Genomic DNA, 24,903 nt, shown 5'->3' on the forward strand with positions numbered 1-24,903 from the left:
AGCTCTCGAAGGATTCATCACCACATTCAACAGCCGTCTTATATTACTCGCGAGCTGTCTGCTCTTCATGAAGCCTGTTTGATCTTCTACAACCACCCCCGGGACACAATCTTCCATTCTCCCCGCCAACAACTTAGCCAATACTTTCACATCCATGTTCAATCGTGATATGGGTCTATATGATCCACACTTCACCGGATCCTTCCCTTTTTTGGGGAATAGTGTGATTACTGCCTGCTTCATTGTCTCAAGCAACCCCCCCTTTTTCAGTGCTTCTTTAAACGTCCCCAACAAATGTGGTACCAGGTCCGCCACAAATTCCTTATAAAATTATGCCGGGTACCCATCTGGCCCAGGGGCCTTCCCTGACTTCATACCCCTGATACTATCCAGCACGTCCCTCAGCCCCAGGGGCTCCTCCAACGCCTGCCTCTTTGCTTCCTTCACCTGGGGAAATTCCAGCTCGTCCAGAAACCACCCCATGTCTCCCTCCTCTCCTCCTGCGTCTGCCTCATAAAGTCCCTGGCAATACTCTCTAAATGCCTCATTTATCTTCCCTGGCTCTGACACCACACACCCAGCCCCAGTCCGGATTTTCAATATTTCCCTGAATGCAACCTGCCTCTGCAGCTGGTGCGCCAGCATGCGGCTCGCCTTCTCCCCATACTCGTATTGCACTCCTCTTGCCCTACGCAGTTGCCCTACCGCCCTCCCCGTTGGCAGCCTGTTAACCTCCACCCCGGCCTCTGCTCTCACCCCGTACTGAACCGAATATCCAGCCAGTGGGGTGCATGGTCCAAGATAACTATCTCCGATTACTCTGCCCCTCCACCCCAACCAAAATCTCCCTACTCACTACAAAATAATCAATCCTCGAATACACCTTATAGATGTGTGAAAAGAAGGAATGCTCCCTGGGTTCCGAATGCGCCATGGATCCACCATACCCCAGCTCCCTTGCCATTCGTACCCTACCCATCGACCTGGGGCTCGATCTATCCACCCTCAGCTCCAGGACACAGTTAAAATCTCCTCCCGTGATCAACTGGTACGTGGCCAAATCCGGGATTGCTGCCCGCAACCCCCCCATAAAACCCACATCATCCCAATTTGGGGCATACACATTTTAACAACACTACCGGTGCCCCTTCCAATACCCCACTCACAATCATCACACATCTCCCACCTGGATCCCTCACCTCCATCGCACTCACAAATCCCATTTTCATGCTCATTAAAATCGCCACACCCCTCGATTTCAAATCAAAACCCAAGTGAAAAATCTGTCCGGCCCACCCCTTCTTTAACTTAATCTGGTCCTTCACACGGAGGTGTGTCTCCTGCAAAAAGGCAACCCCCGCTTTCAAGCTCCTGAGGTGCTCGAACATCCGCGACCTTTTAACCGGCCCATTCAGTCCCCGGACGTTCCACGTTACCAACCTTACCGGAGGCTTGCGCCTCCAATCCCCTTTACCGTCCGTCATCTTCCCCAGTTAACTCCTGCCCCTTTAATTCCATTTTGTATCTAGCCCATCCCAGATAGCCCCTTTCATTGCCCTTGACCATCCCAGATAGCCCCTTTCTTTGCCCTTGACCATGTCATCTCTCACCCCCTGCCGCATCGCAGAAACCCCCCCGCCCCCCGCTTTTCCCCTTCCCCTTCTCCCCCCCTCACTTCCCCTTTCCCCCCTCCTCACAGCCACCCCTCTTGGCCTTCTCCCCCACCACCTCACTTCCGTTCACCAGCATAACCTGCTTGCACGCAGGGTAAATTTTATCATATTGTGGTCACTGCCGCCTGAGGGTTTCTTCAACTTAAGTTGCCTAATCAAGTCTGCCTCATTACACATCACCAAATCCAGAATTTCCAGCTGGTTTTTAGTCTTTCTAATCTGTAAAATATTTATTTTTAAATCCCCACCCTGACTCTCAGCTCTAACTCTCACCAGCATAACCTGCTCTTTTAAAAATCTCGGTTCTAACTCTCAGCTCCCACTCTTTTTAAAATCTCATTCTAACTCTCAGCTCCCGTTCTTTTTAAATCTTGGTTCTAACTCTCAGCTCCGCTCTTTTTAAATCTCCGCCCTGACTCTCAGCTCCCGCTCTTCTTAAATCTCTGCTCTAACTCTCATCTCCCGCTCTTTTTAAATCTCTACTCTAACTCTCAACTCCCACTCTTTTTAAATCTCCGCCCTGACTCTCAGCTCCCGCTCTTCTTAAATCTCCGCTCTAACTCTCATCTCCCGCTCTTTTTAAATCTCTGCTCTAACTCTCAGCTCCCGCTCTTTTTAAATCTCGGTTGAAACTCTCAGCTCCGCTCTTTTTAATAAATCGCCGTTCTAACTCTCAGCTCCTGCTCTTTTTAAATCTCGGTTCTAACTCTCTGCTCCCGCTTTTTTAAAATCTCCCCCTCCGCTCTTTTTAAATCTCTGCTCTAACTCTCAGCTCCCGCTCTTTTTAAATCTCCGTGAACCAGAAGAAATGGGTGAGGTACTGAATGAGTACTTTACATCAGTATTCATCAAAGAGAACAACGTTGAGTGGACGATGAGTCTGGGGAAGGTTGTGCAGATAGTCTGGGTCACATTGAGTCTGGGTCACATTGAGATCAAAAAGGAGGAGCATCTTTAAAAACATTTAAGGTTGATAAGTCCCCAGGGCCAGATGGGATCTACCCCAGAATACTGAGGTGGGCAGGGAAGGAAATTGTTGGGGCTTTGACAGAAATCTTTGTAGCCTCACAGGCTACAGGTAAGGTCCCAGATGACTGGAGAATAGCTGATGCTATTCCTTTGTTTAAGAAGGGTAGCAGGGATAGTCATGATCTGATTGAATCGAGGAACAGAACATAGAACATACAGTGCAGAAGGAGGCCATTCGGCCCATTGAGTCTGCGCCGACCCACTTAAGCTCTCACTTCCACACTATCCCCGTAACCCAATAACCCCTCCTACCCTTTTTGGTTACTACGGGCAATTTATCATGGCCAATCCACCTAACCTGCACGTCTTTGGACTGTGGGAGGAAACCGGAGCACCCAGAGGAAACCCACGCACACACGGGGAGAACGTGCAGACTCTGCACAGACAGTGACCCAGCGAGGAATCGAACCTGGGACCCTGGCGCTGTGAAGCCACAGTGCTATCCACTTGTGGCTACCGTGCTGCCCAGGATAATCCAGGAAATTATAGGCCTGCGAGCCTTACATCAGTGGTTGGGAAATAATTGGAGAGAATTCGCTGAGACAGGATTTACTCCCATTTGGAAGCAAATGGACCCATTAGCAAGAGGAGCATCGTTTGTGAAGGGGAGGTCGTGTCTCACTAACTTAATCGAGTTTTTCGATGAACTGATGAAGATGATTGATGGAGGCAGGGCCATGGATGTTGTCTACATGGACTTCAGTGAGGCCTTTGACAAGGTCCCTCATGGCAGGCTGGTACAGAAGGTGAAGTCACATGGGATCAGGGGTGAGCTGGCAAGACGGATACAGAACTGGCTCGGTCATAGAAGGCAGCGAGTAACAATGGAAGGGTGCATTTCTGAATGGAGGGCTGTGACTAGTGGTGTTCCGCAGGGATCAGTACTGAGACTTGGCTGTTTGTAGTTTATTTAAATGATTATGAGGAAAATGCAACTGGTCTGAGTAGTAAGCTTGCGGACGACACAAAGATTGGTGGAATTGTGGATAGCGATAAGGACTGTCAAAGCATACAGATGGGTTGGAGACTTTGGCGGATAAATAGCAGATGGAGTTTAATCTGGATAAATGAAATGAAAAATCGCTTATTGTCACGAGTAGGCTTCAATGAAGTTACCGTGAAAAACCCCTAGTCGCCACAGTCCGGCGCCTGTCCGGGGAGGCTGGTACAGGAATCGAACCGTGCTGCTGGCCTGCTTGGTCTGCTTTAAAAGCCAGTGATTTAGCCCAGTGAGCTAAACCAGCCCCTAGTGAGCTAAACCAGCCCCTCATCAGCCCCCTAAATGTGAGGTAATGCATTTTGGAAGATCTAATACAGGTGTTAAATGTACAATAAATGGCAGAACCCTTAAGATTATTGACAGGCAGAGAGATCTGGATGTACAGATCCACAGGTCACTGAACTTGGCAACACATGTGGAGAAGATAATCAAGAAGGCATATGGCATGCTTGCCTTCATTGGCTGGGACATTGAGTATAAATTGTGTCCATTGTTTCACATGGGTCCAGAGTTCTGAATCAAAGTGCAATGTGGTATTCCTTCAGGGAGGTTGGTGAGCTGAAAAGCAATGTGTTATAATTCACTTTTTTGGTGGTGTTGACTTCACATGATGAATAGGCCTGCAGAGAAAAATCAGTCTTGCAGGCGATGGCACAGAAGTTCCAGCAGATACAGTGCTGATGGGGCCAAGTTTTCAATCTAGGCAGAGCTCCTTTTTCTGTGATGTTGCTGGTTTGATGGCAAAAGACAGACTGAGATTTTGGAGTACAGCAAAGCAATATTACTGTTTACACAAGTGAGAGGCCCACGTCACATCATCCAGGGCGGTCACATCTGCATGGAGTGCCAGATGGTAGCAGTCCGTGAACAACCCGTGGCTAATTTGGAGCAGCGACTCTCTTTACTTGAGCACCTTGTAAGAGGGAGAGGGTTTTCCGGAACAGTCACATCAGAGGGTGGTCACTCCACATAGTGCCAGGCAGGCAAGGAGGTGTGCAGAGATAACAGGAGAGTGGATGACCATTTGTCAAAAGGAAAAGCGACAGCAGGTACAGGAAACCCAGGACTCCTTGGAGTTAGCGAACAGGTATGAAATTTTAGACGCCTATGAAGTGAGCATGACGACTGACTCGGGGGTAAATGACTCGAGGGAAAACCACAGTACCCTGGTGCCCTAGGCTACTCTGGGAAACGAGAGGGAGGCTGGTCGGCAGATTGGAAAGGTGGTAGTATTGGGTGACTCAATAGTTCGAGGGATAGAGTTAGTTTTAAGCCAAGGTCATAAGTCCTGTCTGGTCTGTTGCCTCCTAAGTGCGAGGGTTCCAGACATAACAGACAGCTAGGCAAACATATGGAAAGGGAGGGTGAAAAACCAGAGGTTGTAGTTCATGTGGGAACTCACAACATAGGGAGGGTCAGCTTGGAGGTCTTGCACGACCAGTTTCAGGAGTTAGGGTGTAGGTTGAAAGTCAGAACCTCCAGGGTAGTAATCTCAGAAATGCTACCTGTTCCATGAGCTTCACTATTTAGGCAAAGACAGATCAGGGTGGTAAATGTGTGGCTTGAGGGATGATGTAGAAGGGAGAGGTTTAGATTTTTGGGAAACTTCAGAAGAAATAGGCTTCACCTGAGCTGAAATGGGGCTAATCAGCTGGCTGCGAGTGTAAATTGTGTAGTAGGGGTGGATTTAAAATTGTAGCACAACGGGGTCGTTTGAATAATGGGCCTAGTTTTAGAAGTACTAGTGAGGGCAAAATAGAGAAGATGGGGAATAGGGAAAAGGAACTGGGGGAAGGCTTGAATGTTGACAGTGAACAAAGAAATGGTTGCCTCCCAAAGGGCAAGAAAGAGATAAGGGCAGGGTTAGATAGTATGTATGTAAATGCGCGGAGTATAGTGAACAAAATTGGGAAACTGGAAAGAGATGAACGCAGGAAAATATAAACCTGCCAGCTTGACAGTGGGAAAACTGATAGCGGCCATAATATGAGATAAAGTAAATATTCACACAGAAAAAGAAGTTAACACTAGACAATCAACATGGCTTTGTAAGGACAGGTCACGTCTGACAAATTTAATTGAGTTATTCGACTAGGTGACACAGACAGTAAATTAGGGTAGTGCTGTGGATGTTGTACATTTGGATTTTCCGAAAGCATTTGATACTTTGCCACATGGCAGGTTGGTTAGCAAATGAAAAATGTTTTGGACTGAAGGGTCCTTGGCATCATGGATTAGAAGTTGGCTAAGAGATAGGAAACAGAGGATAAGTATGGATGGGCATTTCTCAGACGAGATTAATTGAAACTGGTGTTCCCCAGGGCTCAGTGTTGAAACCCTTGTTTTTTTTTATTTTTATTAATGGTTTCGAGATGGGTGTGGAGGGCAAAATCTAAATTTGCAGATGATACAAAGCTAGGGAGAACAGCAAATTGTGAGGATGATGCTGGGCAACCTCTGAGGGGACGTTGCAAGTGGGCAGACACCTGGCAGAAGAATTTCAATTCAGAAAAATATGAGGTAATAAATTTTGGGAGAAGAAATATGAGGAGACAATATATGCTCAAGTGAGGGGCGTACAGGAGCAGAGGGACCTCGGGGTTCAAGTTCTCTGAAGGTGGCCAGACAAGCTGAAATAGTTGTTAAGAAGGTTTATAGGATCCTTGGGTTTATAAATAGGGTCATAGAGTATAAAAGCCAGGAAGTGATGCTACACCTCTATAAATCATTGGTCAGGCCATATTTGGAGTATTATGTTCAGTACTGGGCAACTTATTTAAGGAAGGATGTTAAAGCCCTAGAGAGAGAATGCAGAGGGGATTTACTAGAATGATACCAGGAATGAGGAATTTTAGATACAAGGGCAGCACGGCAGCACAGTGGAGGGCAGCACGGTAGCACAGTCTCGCTCTATGCAGACGACCTGCTTCTGTATAGTATCGGACCCATTAGAGGGGATGGAAGAAATGAGGATTCTAGGGGAATTTGGCCGGTTTTCAGGTAAATATGGGGAAAAGTGAGATGTTTGCGGTCCAGGTGAGGGGACAGGAGAGGTGATTGGGGGAGCTGCCATTTAGATTAGTAGGGGGAAGCTTTAGGTACCTCGGCATTCAAGTGGCGTGGGAATGGGACCGGCTGCATTAATTAAATCTGGCCCGACTCGTAGACCAAACGAAGGACGATCTTCAGAGATAGGACGCGCTTCGGGCTGGGAGGGTGCAGATGGTGAAGATTACGGTCCTCCCAAGATTCCTGTTGTGTTTCAGTGTCTCCCCACCTTTATTCCACGGACCTTTTTTAAACGGGTCAACAAAGTGATCACTGGCTTTGTTTGGGTGGGCAAGACCCCGCGAGTAAGGAAGGTAATGCTTGAGCGGAGTCGGGGAGAGGGCGGGCTGGCGCTGCCAGATTTTAGTAACTATTACTGGGCAGCGAATATAGCCATGATCAGGAAGTGGGTGGTGAGGGAGGGGTTGGAATGGGAGCGTATGGAGGCGGCTTCTTGCAAGGGCATCAGTCTGGGGGCGTTGGTAACTGCTCTTCTGCCGTTCCCGCCGGCACGGTACTCCACCAGCCCCATGGTGGAGTCTGGGGGCAATGGAGGAGACATGTGGGAGCAGAGGGAGCATTGGTCTGGTCTCCAATCTGTAATAATCACCAGTTTGCCCCGTGGAGAATGGATGGGGGGTTCCGGATATGGTGGAGTGCAGGGATTGAGAGGATGGGGGATATGTTTTTGAGGGGAGCTTTCCGAGTATGAGGGCGTTGGAGTTGAAGTTTAGGATGGTGAGGGGAAATGAATTCAGGTATCTGCAGGTGCAGGACTTCCGACGTAAACAGGTGTCAACCTTCCCGCTCCTACCGCGAAGGGGGATTCAGGACAGGGTAGTTTCCAGAGGGTGGGTAGGAAAAGGGAGCGTCTCGGATATTTACAAGGAACTTATGGGATAAGAGGAGACGCAGACCGAGGAGCTGAAGCACAAGTGGGAGGAGGAGCTGGGAGGAGAGATAGAAGATGGTCTATGGGCAGACACGTTGAGTCGATTCAACGCGTCCGCAACATGTACCAAACTCAAGGTCGTTCATTGGGCTCACATGACAGTGGCCCGGGTGCGGGAGGACCAGCGAAACATGTCCACATGTTCTGGACATGTCCAAAGCTTAGGGGATTTTGGCAGGGGTTTGCAGATGTCATGTCCACGGTGTTAAAAACAAGGGTGGCACTGAGTCCAGAGGTGGGGATTTTCGGGGTGTCGGAAAACCCGGGAATCCAGGAGGAGAAAGAGGCAGACGTTCTGGCCTTTGCTTCCCTGGTAGCCCGGAGACGGATACTATTAGCTTGGGGGGACTCAAAGCCCCCGAAGTCGGAGACCTGGCTATCAGACATGGCTAGTTTTCTCTGGAGAAAGTCAAGTTTGCTTTGAGAGAGTCACTGTTAGGGTTCACCCGGAGGTGGCAACCGTTAGTCAACTTCTTCGCGGAAAATTAATCGTCAGCAGAAGGGGTGGGGTGGGGGTTAGTTTAGCTGAGAGTAGGGGGTTAATAAAGGTGGGACCTGTGAGGAAGGGAGACGGCTTTTGCACTATGTTTACAGTTTCATGTACATTGTTTATTTTGTTGTTGTTACAATACCAAAAATACCTCAATAAAAGGTTTATTAAAATAAAAAGGTAGGTTTAAGGAAGAGTGGGAGTGAAAAGTTAGAGAGATTTAAGGGAGGAATTATAGGGTTTTGGGCTTAGAAAGCTGAAGGCACAGCAGAATAGGACCTATTGCAAAAGCTCAGGAAGTAGGGCTCATAGAGTTACCAAGACTAATTTCACAAAGGTGGCCCAGCAGAGGGTGAAGCATTTCTTTGTGATGTGCCCATAGTGAAATTGAAAATCTGTCCTTAATATACAGTTTGCCATTCACACACAATTTTATAAATCAGTTCTAAATGGTTAATCCCAAACTTTGTAACCATTGGATCTCCAGTGCAATTGGCCCTCAGTTCCAGAATCTAAACTCACAAAATTATTCACAACTCCCAAGTGCTGCTCCCAAGGGTGACATGAAATGGGGAAGAAGAAAATTGCCTGCAAGTGAAACAGAGAATTGAAGGGATGGGTTGTGTTATGATCTGCCCAGACACCGAATACAGATAATTTTTAAAATGATATATGAATTTCCATTGACTGACTGAAGGGATCGAGGACAATGTTTCAACTTTTCAGACTTTTACTGTAACAAACAAAAGCAATATTGAATAACCACTATTTAGTGGGCAATATATATTCTGTACATTACAAAATCATTTCCCCAGTTAACTTTTAAAATGGCTGAAAATCCCCCAACACAGTTGTACCTTTATTCTGCCCCTTAGGTGGACACTTTATTTCCTCAGAACCAGCCCAAAGTTATTCTCTGTTCCTGTTGAACAAAGAACAAAAGAAAATTACAGCACAGGAACAGGCCCTTTGGCCCTCCAAGCCATGCTGCCTGTCTGAACTAAAACCCCCTACCCTTCCTGGGACCATATCCCTCCATTCCCATCCTAAGGGTGGCACAGTGGCACAGGAGCGGCACGGTGGCACAGTGGCTAGCACTGCTGCCTCACAGCTCCAGGGTTCCGGGTTCAATTCCAGCTTCAGGTGACTGCCTGTGTGGATTTTGCACTTTCTCCCCGTGCGTGGGTGGATTTCCTCCAGGTGCTCCGGGTTCCTCCCACAGTCCAAAGATGTGCAGGTTAGGTGGATTGGCCATGCTAAAATTGCCCCTTAGTGTCCAAAAGGTTAGGTGGGGTTACTGGGTTATGGGGATAGGGTGGAGGCGCGGACTTAAGTAGAGATATCTTTCCAAGGGGCTGGTGCAGACTCGATGGCTGAATGGCCTCCTTCCGCAGTGTTACTTCTATGATTCTATTCATGTATTTGTCAAGATGCCCCTTAAAAGTCACTATCGTATCTGCTTCCACCACCTCCTCCGGCAGCGTGTTCCAGGTTCCCACCACCCTCTGTAAAAAACCTGCCTCGAACACCTCCTTTAAACCTTGCCTCTCGCACCTTAAAACTATGTCCTCTAGTAATTGACTCTTCCACCCTGGGAAAGAGCATCTGACTATCCACTCTGCCCATGCCCCTCATAAACTTGTCGACTTCTGTCACGTCTCCCCTCAACCTCTGTCATTCCACGAGAACAAACCCAAGTTTCTCCAGCCTCTCCTCATAGCTAATGCCCTCCATACCAGGCAACATCCTGGTCAATCATTTCTGTACCCTTTCCAAAGCCTCCACATCCTTCTGGTAGCATGGTGACCAGAATTGAACACTGTGGGTGAGATTCTCTCAGCCCTTGGCCGGGCCGGAGAATCGCCGCGACCGGCGCGAATCGCGCCACAGCGCGATTCTACACTGGTCGGCTCTAAGCGCCCCCCCCCCCCCCCCCCGCCAATTCTCAACCCGGGATGGGCCAAGTGGCCATCGCAAAAAAACCGAGTCCTGCCGGCGCCGTTGGAACCTGCTCTCAGCCGGTGGGACCTCGGCGTGGAAGGTTCCGGGGCGGCCTGTGGGGGAAGAGGGGCCTCCGTTGTGGCCTGGCTCGTGATCGGAGCCCACCGATCGGCAGGCCGGCTTCTCGTGCTGGGGGCCTCCTTTCTTCCGCACCGGCCCCTGTAGCCCTACGCCATGTTGCGTCTGGGCTGGCGCATGCGCGGACCCCGCGGCGCCCAGTTGACGTCGGGATCAGCAGCTGGAGTGGTGAGGGTCGCTCCAGTGTCGTGCTGGCCCCCTGTAAGGGCCAGAATTGCTGATCCTGAGGCCGTGTTGGCACCATCGGGAAACGTGATGGCATTTCCGACTGCGTCAACACTTAGCCTCAGGATCACAGAATCCTGCCCTATGTTCCAAGTGTGGCTTAACTAAGGTTCTATAAAGCTGCAACATGACATGCCTGTCATAATATACACACAAGTATAATGGTGCACAGACAGGCATTGATTGACACACAGGATGACCAATGAACACACAGAACACAGCAGCCAATCACCAGACAGGACATGACCACTATAAATTCAGAGGGCACTAGTTTTCCTGCTCTCTTGGGATCCAGCCTCTGAGACAGTCAGAGCCCGTGAGCAACAACTAGAACAAACACCATGTGGTAATAAGATAGTCTGGTCAGATTAGTCTCAGGTCTCCAGTCAACTCAGCATAGTGTCAACCCACAGTTAAAGTATGTTTAATAGTCAAGAGTTCAATAAAATAAAATTGCATTTCTTCAAGTGTTGGAAGCCTGTCTCTCTCACTGCTGCAGTAAACACAGTCCTCGCAGACCCAGCTTACCCAACACATCAATGCCAATTTTTAAACTCAATGCTCCGGACGATGAAGGCAAGCATGTCGTATGCCTTCTTGACTATCTTCTCCATCTACGTTGCCACTTTCAGTGACCTGTGTACCTGTACACCCAGATCACTCTGCCTATCAATACTCTTAAAGGTTCTTCCATTTACTGTACAAATGGCCTGCTTCCATTTAACTTCCCCAGCTAAGAGGATTCTGATCCTAGAATTTCACTGTGAGAGTTACACCAGAGATTCCTTTTCTCTCACCCAAACTTGGGGAAACTTCCAATCTTATTTAGATCCTCAAAATTTGATATTTTCAGTCTGAGCTCGAGCCCACACCTCATTTTGCATGGTGAACAATAAGGTGAGCATTTTCCCTGCCTCAGGTGCCTCTTATTCGTGCTCTCTTTCTATCTTAAATCTTGCAAACTGACTTGGGTCTACAATAGCTTAGGAAACACTATAACTCAATCATACAATGGCTTTATGTAGAATCTTGCCCTCTCAAAGCCCATCTTTTATCCAGGTGGAAATGCACTTACCTATCCCATAGATCTCCAACTGCATACTATAGAACATAGAACATACAGTGCCGAAGGAGACCATTCAGCCCATCGAGTCTGCACCGACCCCTTAAGCCCTCACTTCCACCCTATCCCCGTAACCCAATAACCCCTCCTAACATTTTTTGGTCACTAAGGGCAATTTAGCATGGCCAATCTACCTAACCTGCACGTCTTTGGACTGTGGGAGGAAACCGGAGCACCCGGAGGAAACCCACGCAGGCACAGGGAGAATGTGCAGACTCCGCACAGACAGTGACCAAGCGGGGAATCGAACCTGGGACCCTGGCGCTGTGAAGCCACAGTGCTATCCACTTGTGCGACCGTGCTGCCCAAATCTTGGATTAAGTAGATTGAATTAAATGTCTAGATTGAATTAAATTGGATTAAATGTCTATCTTGGATTAAATAGACAGTTTAAAGTATGACCATTAGTAAAATGATTTCTTAGTACCTCCCTGATAGTCCTGGAGGCTAACAGTCTACTCACAGTCAGCACAACTGTTCTTACCATTGTCCACACGTGTGAAAGTACAGAATAATAGATCCATGGAAATGAAATAGTACAGAAAGAGGACATTCAGCCCATCATGTCTGCCCCGGCCAAAAACAACCAGCCACGCCTCCACCCTATCCCCGTAACCGAGGAAACCTACCTTATTGTTGTTTGGACGCTAAGGGGCAATTTAGCAAAATAACACTTATTTTAATGAGGCAGTGGCGTAGTGGTATTGGTTCTGGATTAGTAATCCATAGTCCCAGGGAAATGCTCTGGGGTCCCGGGTTCAAAACCCACCAGGGCAGATGGTGGTATTTAAATTCCAATAAAAACCTGGAATTAAAGATCTAATGACTCTGCCAGGATTTTATGATTCAATGAAGGCTGGCCTGTCAAGGATTTGACAATTGGCAGGCAAGGATCTGCAGGCGAATGTCAGAATAGATTGGTACCTGTCCTCCTATTTGGTAAAAGTTAAAGTAAAGGTGGTGCGATAAATGGAGTTGTCTTCTGGGCCACTCCATAGCACCATCCCACAGACCCTCTGCTTCAGAGGGAATATAGGAGGACACAAATTTACATCGGTGCCCTGCTGCTGACCCAGTTTCGGAGAGGACAGATCCACATGCCATTCCTCAGTAGCTGTGCCAGACCCTGCAAACTAATTTGTCTCTTGGCAGGTATGGACAAACGGTCAATGCTGACTCATGATTGCATCGGCATGTCTTTCTTCGTGCAGTATTGGAAAAGTACCTCATGTTGTGATTGCTGTGCTACTGAATAGCCTTTCAATGTAAATGTCAGCTTGATGCTCACATATTGTAGTCATGACAGCAGGGTTCATAGAATCTTACAGCACAGAACCAGACCACTCGGCTCCTCGTGCCTGTGACAGCTCTTTGAAAGAGCTGTCCAATTAGTCCCACTCTGTCGTTGTTTCCCCATAGACATGGAAATTCTTCACCCTTCGGGGTACTTTTCCAATTCCTTTTTGAAAGTTACTATTGAATCTGCTTCCGCCACCTTTTCAGAGAGTGCTTTTCAGATCACAAAAACTCACTGCATAGCATGTTTACTCAGTTTGCTTGACAAAGTGGGCGGCACGGTGGTACAGTGGTTAGCACCGCTGCCTTACAGCACCACAGACCCAGGTTCAATTCCAGCCTTGGGTCTCTGTCTGTGTAGAGTTTGCACATTCTCTCTGTGTCTGTGTGGGTTTCCTCTGGATGCTCTGGTTTCCTCCCACAGTCCTAAGTCAACATCCTGGGGGTTACCATTGATCAGAAACTGAACTGCACTCGCTATATTATATTAATACTATGGCTACCGGGGCAGGTCAAAGGCTAGGAATCCTACGGTGAGTAACTCACCTTCTGACCCCCCCTAAAGCCTGTCCACCATCTACAAGGCACAAGTCAGGAGTGTAATGGAATACTCCCACTTGCCTCGAAGTGCAGCTCCAAAAACACTCAAGAAGCTCAACACTATCCAGGACAAAGCAGCCCGCTTGATTGCTCCCCCTTCCATAAACATTCAAACCCTCCACCACCAGCGAACAGTGGCAGCTGTGTATACCACCTACAGGATGCACTGCAGGAACTCACCAAGGTTCCTTAGACAGCACCTTCCAAACCCACGACCACTACCACCTAGAAAGACAAGAGCAGCAGATACTTGAGAACCCCACCACCTGGAAGTTCCCCTCCAAGTCACTCACCAACCTGACTTGGAAACATATCGCCGTTCCTTCACTGTCGCTGGGGCAACATTCTGAGTTATGGGGAAAGGGCGGGGGTCGTAGAATTACTGCGTTACGGGGATAAGGTGCTCTTTCAGAGGTTCGATGCAGACTCGATAAACCAAATGGCCTCCTTCTGCATTGTAGGGATTCTATGATTCTAAGTGAAGCCTCTGTTAGTGTGACATCTGTCATAGAATATCATAAAGCAGAAGGAGGCCATTCGGCCCATTGGATCTGCACCGGCCCTTGGAAAGAGTACCCTACTTAAGCTTAAACCCACACCTCCACCCTATCCCCGCAACCCAGTAAACCTACCTTACTTTTTTTTTGGACACTAAGGGGCAATTTAGCAAGTCCAATCTACCTAATCTGTGTATTTTTGGACTATGGGAGGAAACCGGAGCACCCGGAGGAAAACCACGCAGACACAGGGAGAAAGTGGAAACTCCACACAGATAGTCACCCGAATCCGGAATTGAACCCAGGTCCCTGGAGCTGTGATGCAGCAGTGCTAACCACTGTGCCACCGTGCCGTCCATTTGGGATATTGGCCAGGGTTTTATAGGGCACCACAGAGTGTAGGGTGAGGAGTGTAAAATCAGGTAGGAGAACAGGGGGAGACGCGTTGTCACCTTCACATTGCCAGTGACATGTTACCAATGGCATGATAGGTGGTGAACATCCTACCAATCTTTTGGCCAATTGAGGTCTTTAAATGGTCAATTACTGGCCACCGAAGGGACTCTTCCAAACACCCCTGGCATTTTACCAGTTGTGAATGGACACCTTGCCAAGTGGGGAGACCATTTGTTTTATCCTGGAAACCACCGTGCGGACTCAGTTGGTCTCCTGATCGGGGACTCTGTGACTCCCCACCCTCACATTTGATTGAATTCCTCACCCTCTCACTCCCTTTGCCGACTATATTGGACCCAGCAAACCCCAATCCCACTTGCGTACACTCCAGACCTCCTCAAAGGCTGATGACCCAGGGCCTGCTGCAGACTCTGCCTCTGCCCCTGCCATCGGTGCTGCTGGGACTGAGGAGCTGCCAAGTATCCACTTCGTTGACAGTTCCTGGGGCAGTTCCTTCTCCCCGAAGGGGAAGACATGGCTACAGGTAATTAATTGCCTACTCAACGTAAAATCCGGTCGTGGTTGCCATGACCAGAGGAGGCAGGTTTGCCCCAACTTTATCTCCAATGCAGGTGGGGCCACCATAAACTCTTGGCCAGTGTTACCGCTCTCTGCTATACAGTGGTGAGGATGCTTGCAGGAGAATGTAGAAGCAGGATGTCCAGCAGCAAATCCAATTTTTAAAATTTGTTTCTTCATGGAATGTGGGAAGGCAGCAAGACTAGGTTGTTGTTGAGATGGGGGCTGGTTTAGCTCCGTTGGCTGAACAGCTGGTTAGTGATGTGGAGCGAGGCCAACAGCTCAGGTTCAATTCCAGGCTGAGGTTATTTAACCTTGCCCCCTGCCTGAGGTGTGGTGATCCTCAGGTTAAATCACCCTCAGTCAGCTCTCCCCCCTCAAAGGGAAAAGCAGCCGATGGTCATCTGGGACTGTGGCGACTTTACTGTTTACTTGTAGCTCTGGATTCACATGTAGGCCAGACTAGGGGGGGGGGGGGGGGGGTGAGGATTGCAGGTTTCGTATCCTAAAAGAACAGTAGTGGACAAGGTGTTTTTTTTACAACATTTGATGACAGTTTCATGATCACCATTAGGGCAGCACGGTAGCATAAGTGGATAGCACTGTGGCTTCACAACGCCAGGGTCCCAGGTTCGATTCCCTGCTGGGTCACTGTCTGTGTGGAGCCTGCACGTTCCCCCCGTGTCGGCGTGGGTTTTCTCCGGTTGCTTAGGTTTCCTCCCACAGTCCAAAGACGTCCAGGTTAGGTGGATTGGCCGTGATAAATTGCCCTTAGTGACCAAAAAAGTTTAGGAGGGGTTATTCGGTTACGGTGGAAGTGAGGGCTTAAGTGGGTCGGTGCAGACTCGATGGGCCGAATGGCCTCCTTCTGCACTGTATGTCTTATGTTCTATTACTGATTTCAATTCCAGATTTTCTTAATGGAATTTAAATTCTCCCAGCTGCCGTGGTGGGATTTGAACCCGTCCCCCCAGAGCATTAGCCTGGGCCTACTGGATTATTAGTTGAGTGACATCACCACGAGACCTCCATCGCTCCTTTGCCAGCAAAGGGATGCGGGAAAGCTAAAGAAACGTAATAGCAGCAATCTCATGCCCTCTCTCTGAGTTTTCACTGCGGCACTGATTAATGCCCCCTGTGCAGCGGTGGAAGCTGAAACAGCAACCAGCAGATGCTCCATCGTGGGTGGTCTGGCAGTGTTTCTATGGAAGTGCCCAGGACGCCCTCAGTGGAAAGGGTAATTCTTTCACAGAATTCACTTCCATCACCTTTCCCTGTGAGGTTACAGGGTTTGAGCAGCAGTGAAAACACGAAAGGTGGGGGGGTTGAGGTGAGGGAGAGGGCCAGGGAACTGATAAGTTCATGGTCACTGTGTCACTAGTTTCCATTTCATGTCACCTTTCAGGATGAGGGCTGAGGAATAAGTGGAGAAGGTGCATAAAACAGAAACTTACTGTCATCCAGGATGGCCTCAGCACATCTGCCTGCCAGGGACTCTGTGGCATTGGCGTGCATGATCATGAGGACCAGCTGTTTGAGAGCGCTAGAAAATGGATTCATGGTTGCCCTCAACTCCTTAAACATACCCGCCTGTTGTAGTGACCATCTCCTGCAAGAGCAAGGGCAGAATGTCATTGATTGTATGTGTGTTTGAATAGGTGCCTTCCATAGCTGAGTAGCTGTGGGGGGGTAAAGGTAAAGTCGTCATCGTCCCAGATGACCATAGGCTCTGAAGGTAGGAGCTGACTGGTGGTGGTTTAACTGGAGGATCACCACATCTCAGGCGAGGGGCAAAGTTGAACCTTCAGGAATAGCTGGGAGGCAGTGGCATGCGGGTGTGAGGCTGGCAGGACTGGTCTGTTGGTGAGGATCAGGTGAGGTTCAGGGTGAGCCCTGAGTGCCAGGTTGTGTTGTTTTTGAATGATGGGGGTTTGGGTGCGAGGTGGGTGGTGTGGAGGGTGAGGGATGTGATGTGCAGTAGCATTCATTCCCCTTGCCCATCCGAGAGAAGTCATAAAACTTTTTTTTTTGTTTTGCTGCACTGCTGCTGGGTCCATGGTGCCACACACTGGCATTGACGACTGTTGCCACCTACTCCGATTTCCTTTGCAGGGCACGTTACACTGGCCTCCTGCCACTCCCATTCAGAAACATGGCCTCCTCCCTGACCTCAGCCTCTCTACACAGCATGTGCAGGGCAGTGCCAGAACACTTGGCAGCCCCTACTTCTCGTGGTGTTTCGTGCCACTGCCTGAATGGCAAAAAACAATGTATTGCGGCAACCCCCCTTTTATGAGGACTGCACCTCTCAGCTACCAGGAACATGAGGTTTGTTTTCCAACACTGTATGGTCCATTGGAGTGTGCAGAAGATGTCTTCACTGAAATGGAGGCTTGAGATGCCTTTTTCCTGCTACAATCATGGAAATGAAGTGGATAGACTCATTTTATGTCTTTGCCACCTAGGGACAGATTTTGAGAGTGGGGATGGGGACCTGATACCTGGATGAATTCGGATCCCAACTCCAAGCCTTACCTGTGTTGCTCTTGTGCCTCTATGTTTGTATGTAATTGTGCTGATTGGACATGGTGCGGTCCAGCACCCAATTAGAGGGGCCGAGTGCCTCCAGGAGCAGGAGCTGGCTGTCTGGTGCCAGCAGCAAAAGCAGACGGCAGACATGTTGGGGCCTGCGGCTGCACTGCTGAAGACAGCAGGCAGCTCCTCAGAGAGTCGGCAGAGCTTGAGATGGAGGATGATGCCATGATGATAATGTAAAGGTACAGCAATTGACCCAGTGCAAGTTGGCACACGAAGCTTCAGTCCTCCAAAATCAACCCGCCAGCTGGGAAGCTACATGGACCAAACAGGTTCAATGAAGAGTGCTGCAGGAGATACCAGGAGCAACTCCAGACATGCCTAAAAATGTGCTGTCAACCTGGTGCAGCTGCAACACAGGATTACCTGTGTGCCAAACAGCATAAGTAGGAAGTGATAGACAGAGCTAAGCGATTCCACAACCAACAGAGCAGACCTAAGCTCTGCAATCCTGCTCCCTTCTGACGTGAATGGTGGAGGATAATTAAACAACTCACCGGAGGAGGAGACTCCACAGATTCACAACAATCTTCAGCTAGAAGAGCCGAGTGGATGATCCCTCTCTGCCCCCTTTGGAAGATTCTAGTATATCAAATGTCAGTCTTCAGCCAGCTTGATTTACTCCACATGATATCAAGACAGAGCTGAACACAGAAATGGGAACATAAACTCAATGGAAAGACCCTGAAGCGTGTGAAACTCACAAATATTTAGGCCTCCAATATTATTCTGTCTGTGGAGATGATAACCGTTATACTACAGAACAAAGATGAGTCCTGTGGGTTCTAGTCTGTAATCCCCCCAAATTCCCCCCTCCAGAAGACCTTAGTATCACAGATGCTAGTCTTTAGACAATTGGATTCACTCTACGTCATATCAAGAATTGGCTGAAGGCACTAGATACTGCATGGTCGCTGATGATTGCACAAAAAGGGTGCCCCGATCTCTGAAGAATGGACCTGGCAGGGAGATTAAGCTCCGCCCCTCTCAGGACCAGGGAAAACCTCAATGCCCTTTTTTAAAATTGCTGTGTGCCAAGGAACGGCATGACAACTCATCCCTTGGTTAAAAGAAAAGGCAGGTCAGGTTTGTGCCAATAGGAATAACTCCTTTTTTTCCGCTGGCAGGAGCACTTAGTTTTCATTGGGGCGAATTGCATCCCTCCTTTCCCAATGCATTTGGAAGGAATTTGATGTGCCACATCAAGGTTATTGCAGAAAATAAAAGGTAATATTTTAAGGGGTTACATATTGGCATGGATGGAAGATTGGCTGGCTAACAGGAAACAGAGAGTTGGCATAAAAGGGTATTTTTCTGGTTGGCAGGATGTGACCACTGGTGTTCCACAGGGCCCACTGCTGGGTCCTCACATTACATTTACACAAATGACTTGGATGAAGTGAATGAAGGTATGGTTGCTAAATTTGTTGATGACACAAATATAGGTAGGAAAGTAAATGTGAAGAGGATGTAAGGAGGCTCCAAAGGGACATAGATAGGTTAAGTGAGTGGGCAAATATCTGACAAATGGAGCATAATGTGGGCAAACGTAAAATTATCCATATTGGCAGGAAGAATAAAGAAGAAGCGTATTATCTAAATGGTGAGAGATTGCAGAGCTCTGAGGTGCAGAGGGACCTGGGTGTCCTAGTGCATGAATCACAAAAGGCTAGTGTACAAGTGCAGCAAATAATTATGAAAGCTAATAGAATGTTATCGGGGCTGTTTAGCTCAGGGCTAAATCGCTGGCTTTGAAAGCAGACCAAGCAGACCAGCAGCACGGTTCAATTCCCGTAACAGCCTCCCCGAACAGGCACCGGAATGTGGCGACTAGGGGTTTTTCACAGTAACTTCATTGAAGCCTACTCGTGACAATAAGCGATTTTCATTTTTTCATTTCATTTATTGTGAGAGGAATTGATTACAAAACTAGGGAGGTTATGCTTCTGTTGTACATGGCAATGATGAGATCACATCTGGGGAATTGTGTACAGTATCGGTCTCTGTATCTAAGAAAAGATGTAAACGCGTTTGAAACGGTTCAGAGAAGGTTTACAAGTCTAATACCTGGAATTGGCGAGTTGTTTTAGGAGGAAAGGTTGGAGAGGTTAGGTTTTTATCCATTAGAGTTTAGAAGGATAAGGGCAATTTGATTGAAACTTGTAAGATCCTGAGGGGCATCGGCAGAATGGATATGGAGGACATTTTTCCTCTTATTGGCAAATCTAGAACTGGCGGTCACTGTTTAAAAGTAAGAGGTCATTTATTTAAGACTAAGATGAGAAAAATTATTTTCGCCCAAAGGGTTGTGAATCTGTGAAACTCTTCTTCAAACAGAATCTTTGCATATTTTAAGCCAGAGCATGATAGATTCTTGATTAACAAGGGGGTGAAAGGTTATCGGGGGTGGCCAGGAATGTGGGGTTGGGGTTACAAGCAGCACAGCTGTGATCTTATTGAATGGGGAGCAGGCTAGAGGGGCCAAGCGGCCTACTCCTGCTCCTAATTCATGTGTTCATATTTTAGTCTTTCCATGTCCTTGGTTAAAAGGTTGAACATTAATTTGGCGTTCCTCATGCTTTTAAAAAGTCTTTATAGGGATGTGTGTCGTCTGAACCCCGTGATAGCATTTGTGATGTTCTAAAGGTTTTTAAATTTGTTTGGCGAGGATAACTTTGTCACAAACAGCATTGCTGGTTGCTGGCAGTCCATCTGGCATTTGGAAACGTGCTGTTACACACTGGAACTGAAGAGGAAATTCACTGTCACACTGCTTTCACCCTGCTTTCCTTCAAAGAGTAGCCTCAGGGGGTTCTTTAGTGCTGGTTCCAGAGATTTCACTTCATAAAACAGGCTAGCAGGGAACATAAAAACTGACGATAAAAGTTTCTATAGGTGTGTAAAGAGAAAAAGATTGACAAAGACTAATTTGGGACCCCTACAGTCAGAAACGGGGAATTCATAATGGGGAACAAATGGCTGAGGAAATAAACTTGTACTTTTTTTTAAATTTAGAGTACCCAATTCATTTTTTTCCAATTAATGGGGAAATTTAGCGTAGCCAATCCACCTAGCTTGCACATCTTTTTGGGTTGTGGGGGTGAAACCCACACAAACACAGGGAGAATGTGCAAACTCCACACGGACAGTGACCAGAGCCGGGATCGAATCTGGGACCTCGGCGCCGTGAGGCCGCAGTGTTAACCACTGCACCACCGAGCTGCCCCTAAACTTGTTCTTTGCTTCTGTCTTCGCAAAAGAAAAGATGACTAATGTACCCGGAGGTCCTAAGAAACATAAGTTTCTGTGAGGGGCTGAAGGAAATTAGTATTAGTAAATAAATGGTTTTGGAGCAATTAATGGGATTGAAGGCAGATAAATCTCCAAGGCCAGATAATCTTCACCCCAGAGTACTTAAAAGAGTGGCCCTAGAAATAGTAGATCCATTGGTGGTCATTTTCCAAAATTCTCTGTATTCTGGAATGGTTCCTCCAGATTGGAGGGTGACTAAAATAACCCTGCTATTCAAAAAGAGTGTTAGAGAGAAAACAGGGAACTATTGATCAGTGAGTCTAACATCAGTAGTAGGGAAGTTGCTAGAGTCCATTATCAAGGAGTTCATAACACAGCATTTGAAAAGCAAACTTAGCATGGATTTACAAAAGGAAAATCATGCTTGACAAACCTATTTGAAGTCTTTGAAGATGCCAGGCTCTTTTGAAGAGCCTGTCATCAGTGGTGGGGAAGTTTTTGGAAAAGATACCGAGGGACAAGATATATGCACTTTTGGAAGAAAATGCATTAGTTAGTGACAGGCAGCATGGTTTTGTACAGGGAAGGTCATGTCTCACCAACTTGATTGAGTTTTTTGAAGAAAATTAATGAGCGAAGGGCTGTGGATGTAGTTTATATGGACTTTAGTAAGGCGCTTGGCAAGGTCCCACATGGCAGACTGGTACAAAAACTAAAATCACATGGGATTCAGGGTGGGCTGGCTAGATGGATACAGAACTGGTTTGGTTATAGAAGACAGAGAGTAGCGGTGGAAGGGTGTTTTTCAGAATGGACATCCATAGCTAGTGGTGTTCCACAGAGATCAGTGCAGGGACCTCTGTTGTTTGTAGTATATCTAAATTACCTGGAGGAAAATGTCAGTGGTCTGAATAGGAAGTTTACGAATGACACAAAGATTGACGGAATTGTGGATAGTCCCAAGGATTGTCAGAGGCTACAGCAGGATATAGATAGAGTGGAGGCTTGGGTATAGAAATGGCAGACAGAGTTTACTCTGGACAAATTATGCTGTAAATGGCAGAACACTTAGGAACATTAACCTTCAGAGGGATCTGGGATTGCAGGTCTACAGTTCCCTAAAAGTGGCAACACAGGTGGCCAAGGTGATTAAGAAGGCATATGGCATGCTTGCCTTCGTCGGGGTACTGAGTACAGGAGTTGGGAAATCATGTTGCAGCCAAATAAAACCTTGGTTAGGCCGCTTTTGGAGTATTGCGTGCAGTTCTGGTCACCACATTATCAGAAGGACGTGGAAGCTTTGAAGAGAGTGCAAAGAAGGTTCACCAGCATGTTGCCTGGTCTCGAGGGTGTTGGCTATGAGGAGAGTTTGAATAAACTAGGATTGTTTTCACTGGAAAGACAGAGGCTGAGGGGAGACCTGATAGTGGTCTACAAAATTATGAGGCGTAGATAGGATAGATAGTTAGAGGCTTTTTCCAAGGGTGGAAGTGTCAATTACAAATGGGCACAGGTCCAAGGTGCCAGAGGATGTGGTGGAAGCAGGCACATTAGCAACATATAAGAGATATCTGTATGGGTACATGAACAGGGATATGGACCGAGTAAGGGCAGAAGGTGTTTTTTTTAGTTAGGGCATCATGATCGGCACAGGCTTGGAGGGCCAAAGGACTTGTTCCTGTGTGTACTTTTCTTTGTTCTTTGTTCTTAACTAGTAGGGATGACCAGGGAGAACTGGTGGATGAGGTTTATTTAGACTTTCAGAAGGCTTTCAACAAAGTCTCACATAGCAGATTACTATGTAAAGTTAAAGTGCATGGGATTGTGGGTAGTGTCTTGAGATGGATAGAAAGCTGGTTAGCAGACAGGAACCAAAAAGTTGGAATAAATGGGTCTTTTTCCGATTGGCAAGCAGTGACTATGGGCAGCATGGTAGCACAGTGGGTAACACTGTTGCTTCACAGCTCCAGGGTCCCAGGTTCGATTCCCAGCTTGGGTCACTGTCTGTGTGGAGTCTGCACGTTCTCCCTGAGCAGGGGGTGGTTTAGAACAGTGGGCTAAACAGCTGGCTTATAATGCAGAACATTGCCAGCAGCGGCCTCCCCGAACAGGCGCCGGAATGTGGCGACTAGGGGCTTTTCACAGTAACTCCATTGAAGCCGACTTGTCACAATAAGCAATTATTATTGTGTCTGCATGGGTTTACTCCGGGTGCTCCGGTTTCCTCCCACAAGTCCCGAAAGACGTGCTGTTAGGTAATTTGGGCATTCTGAATTCTCCCTCTGTGTACCCGAACAGGCACCAGAATGTGGCGACTCGGGGCTTTTCACAGTAACTTCATTGCAGTGTTAATGTAAGCCTACTTCTGACAATAAATATTATTATTATTAGTGGAGTACCGCGGGGACCTGTACTAGGACCCCAACTGTTCACATTATATATTAATGATTTGGACAAGGTACTTATCTCCAAATTTGCAAATTTGTGATTGTGGATGATCATGGAGTTCAAATGGTACAAATTTGGGTGGGAGGGTGAGCTGGGAGGAGGATGCAGAGATGCTTCAGCGGCATTTGGACAGGCTAAGTGAGTGGGCATATGCATGGCAGATACAGTATAATGTCGATTAATGTGAAGTTATCTGCTTTGATAGCAAAATTAGGCAGGCGGATTATTACTTGAATGGGTGTAAATCGAGAGAGGTTGATACTCAGCGAGACCTTGGTGTCCTTATGCATCATTCCCTGAAAGAAAGCACACAGGTACAGCATGTAGTGATCTGCATATCTGTGTATATAAACAAGGGGTCAATGGAAATGCAATACAAATAAGCAATCACTAGAGGGAGCACGGGAGGTGTACAAGTACAGACAGACAGGAAGTCAGGGAGACTTCACAGGAACGGCAGCTAGTGAGCAGAACACAGACAGGCAGCTCAGATGTAACATAGTATAAGCGCTGCAGAGAGAACAAACTCTTACAAATAAAGCATCTACTTCAACTGTAAGACTATGAGCTTTGATCAGACACAAGGAATAACACACAGTACCAGGAGACTTCAGAACGCTTACTAGAAGATGACACAAGATGCAGACACAGAAAGATCAAAATGACAAGAAAACTCGTACCGGACATTCGACTTGGGGAGACTTCGCTGATTCAATGAAACTCGTTGGAACTCCACCGCAGCTGAAAACAAGTCATAGATGGAAAAGTTTTAAACAAATGTTTGAAATATATATCATAGATAATGATTTGAGAATGGCCTCAGAAGAAATAAAAATAGCACTGCTCCTAGCAGGACAAGAGGCTAGAGAAATACATAACGGCTTTAAATACTTGAAAGGTGAAGAGAACACCAAATTAGAAGTAATACTCAAAAAATTTGAAGATCACTGTAACGCCAGACATTCAATGCTTGGAGCCAAAATTGCACAGGGAATGAGTGATGCGAAACTCCAACAATCATTACCAGAACAGAAAGGTTTAATACTGGAAATCGTGATTGAAAAGTACAGATCGAAAGAAAAAGTAACATTAACTTTTTACCAAGAAAAAAACGCCGAAATCCACAGTAAAATGGCATCTCAGCACATTTTAAAGTCCCCGGGGAACAAAAGACGGCAATCTGGATCTGCGCGTGCGCAGGAAACCACAGCCCCGCATGCGCAATTGAAAAACGACATTTTTGATTCAGATCGTTCTGCGCATGCGCAATTAGTTTTGGGCGCAGAACGTGCATGCGCAGTTGAATGAAAAGACCGCACTGTTCGACGACTGCATGTGCAGTTGGTCAAAAAGAGCACACAGTTCAAAGATGGATCTGCACAGTTTATGAAAAAGCGCACACTAAAGGAAAATCAATTTGCGCATGCGTAATCGATTCCTATGCTTTACGTCATGAGCGTCATGACGTCAGAAGACTCAGACCATGCCCACTTAAAGGGGAAGTGCCCGAAAATCACAAACAAGACTCTTAAAGGCACAAAACCAAAAAGTTCAACCTCAAAAGGCACAACATTGCTTGAACTTCTACCAGCAGTTGAAATTAACTTACGCAGCACCCTGG

The sequence above is a fragment of the Scyliorhinus canicula genome, chromosome 5, assembly GCF_902713615.1.
Source record: "Scyliorhinus canicula chromosome 5, sScyCan1.1, whole genome shotgun sequence".
NCBI classification, from domain to species: domain Eukaryota; kingdom Metazoa; phylum Chordata; class Chondrichthyes; order Carcharhiniformes; family Scyliorhinidae; genus Scyliorhinus; species Scyliorhinus canicula.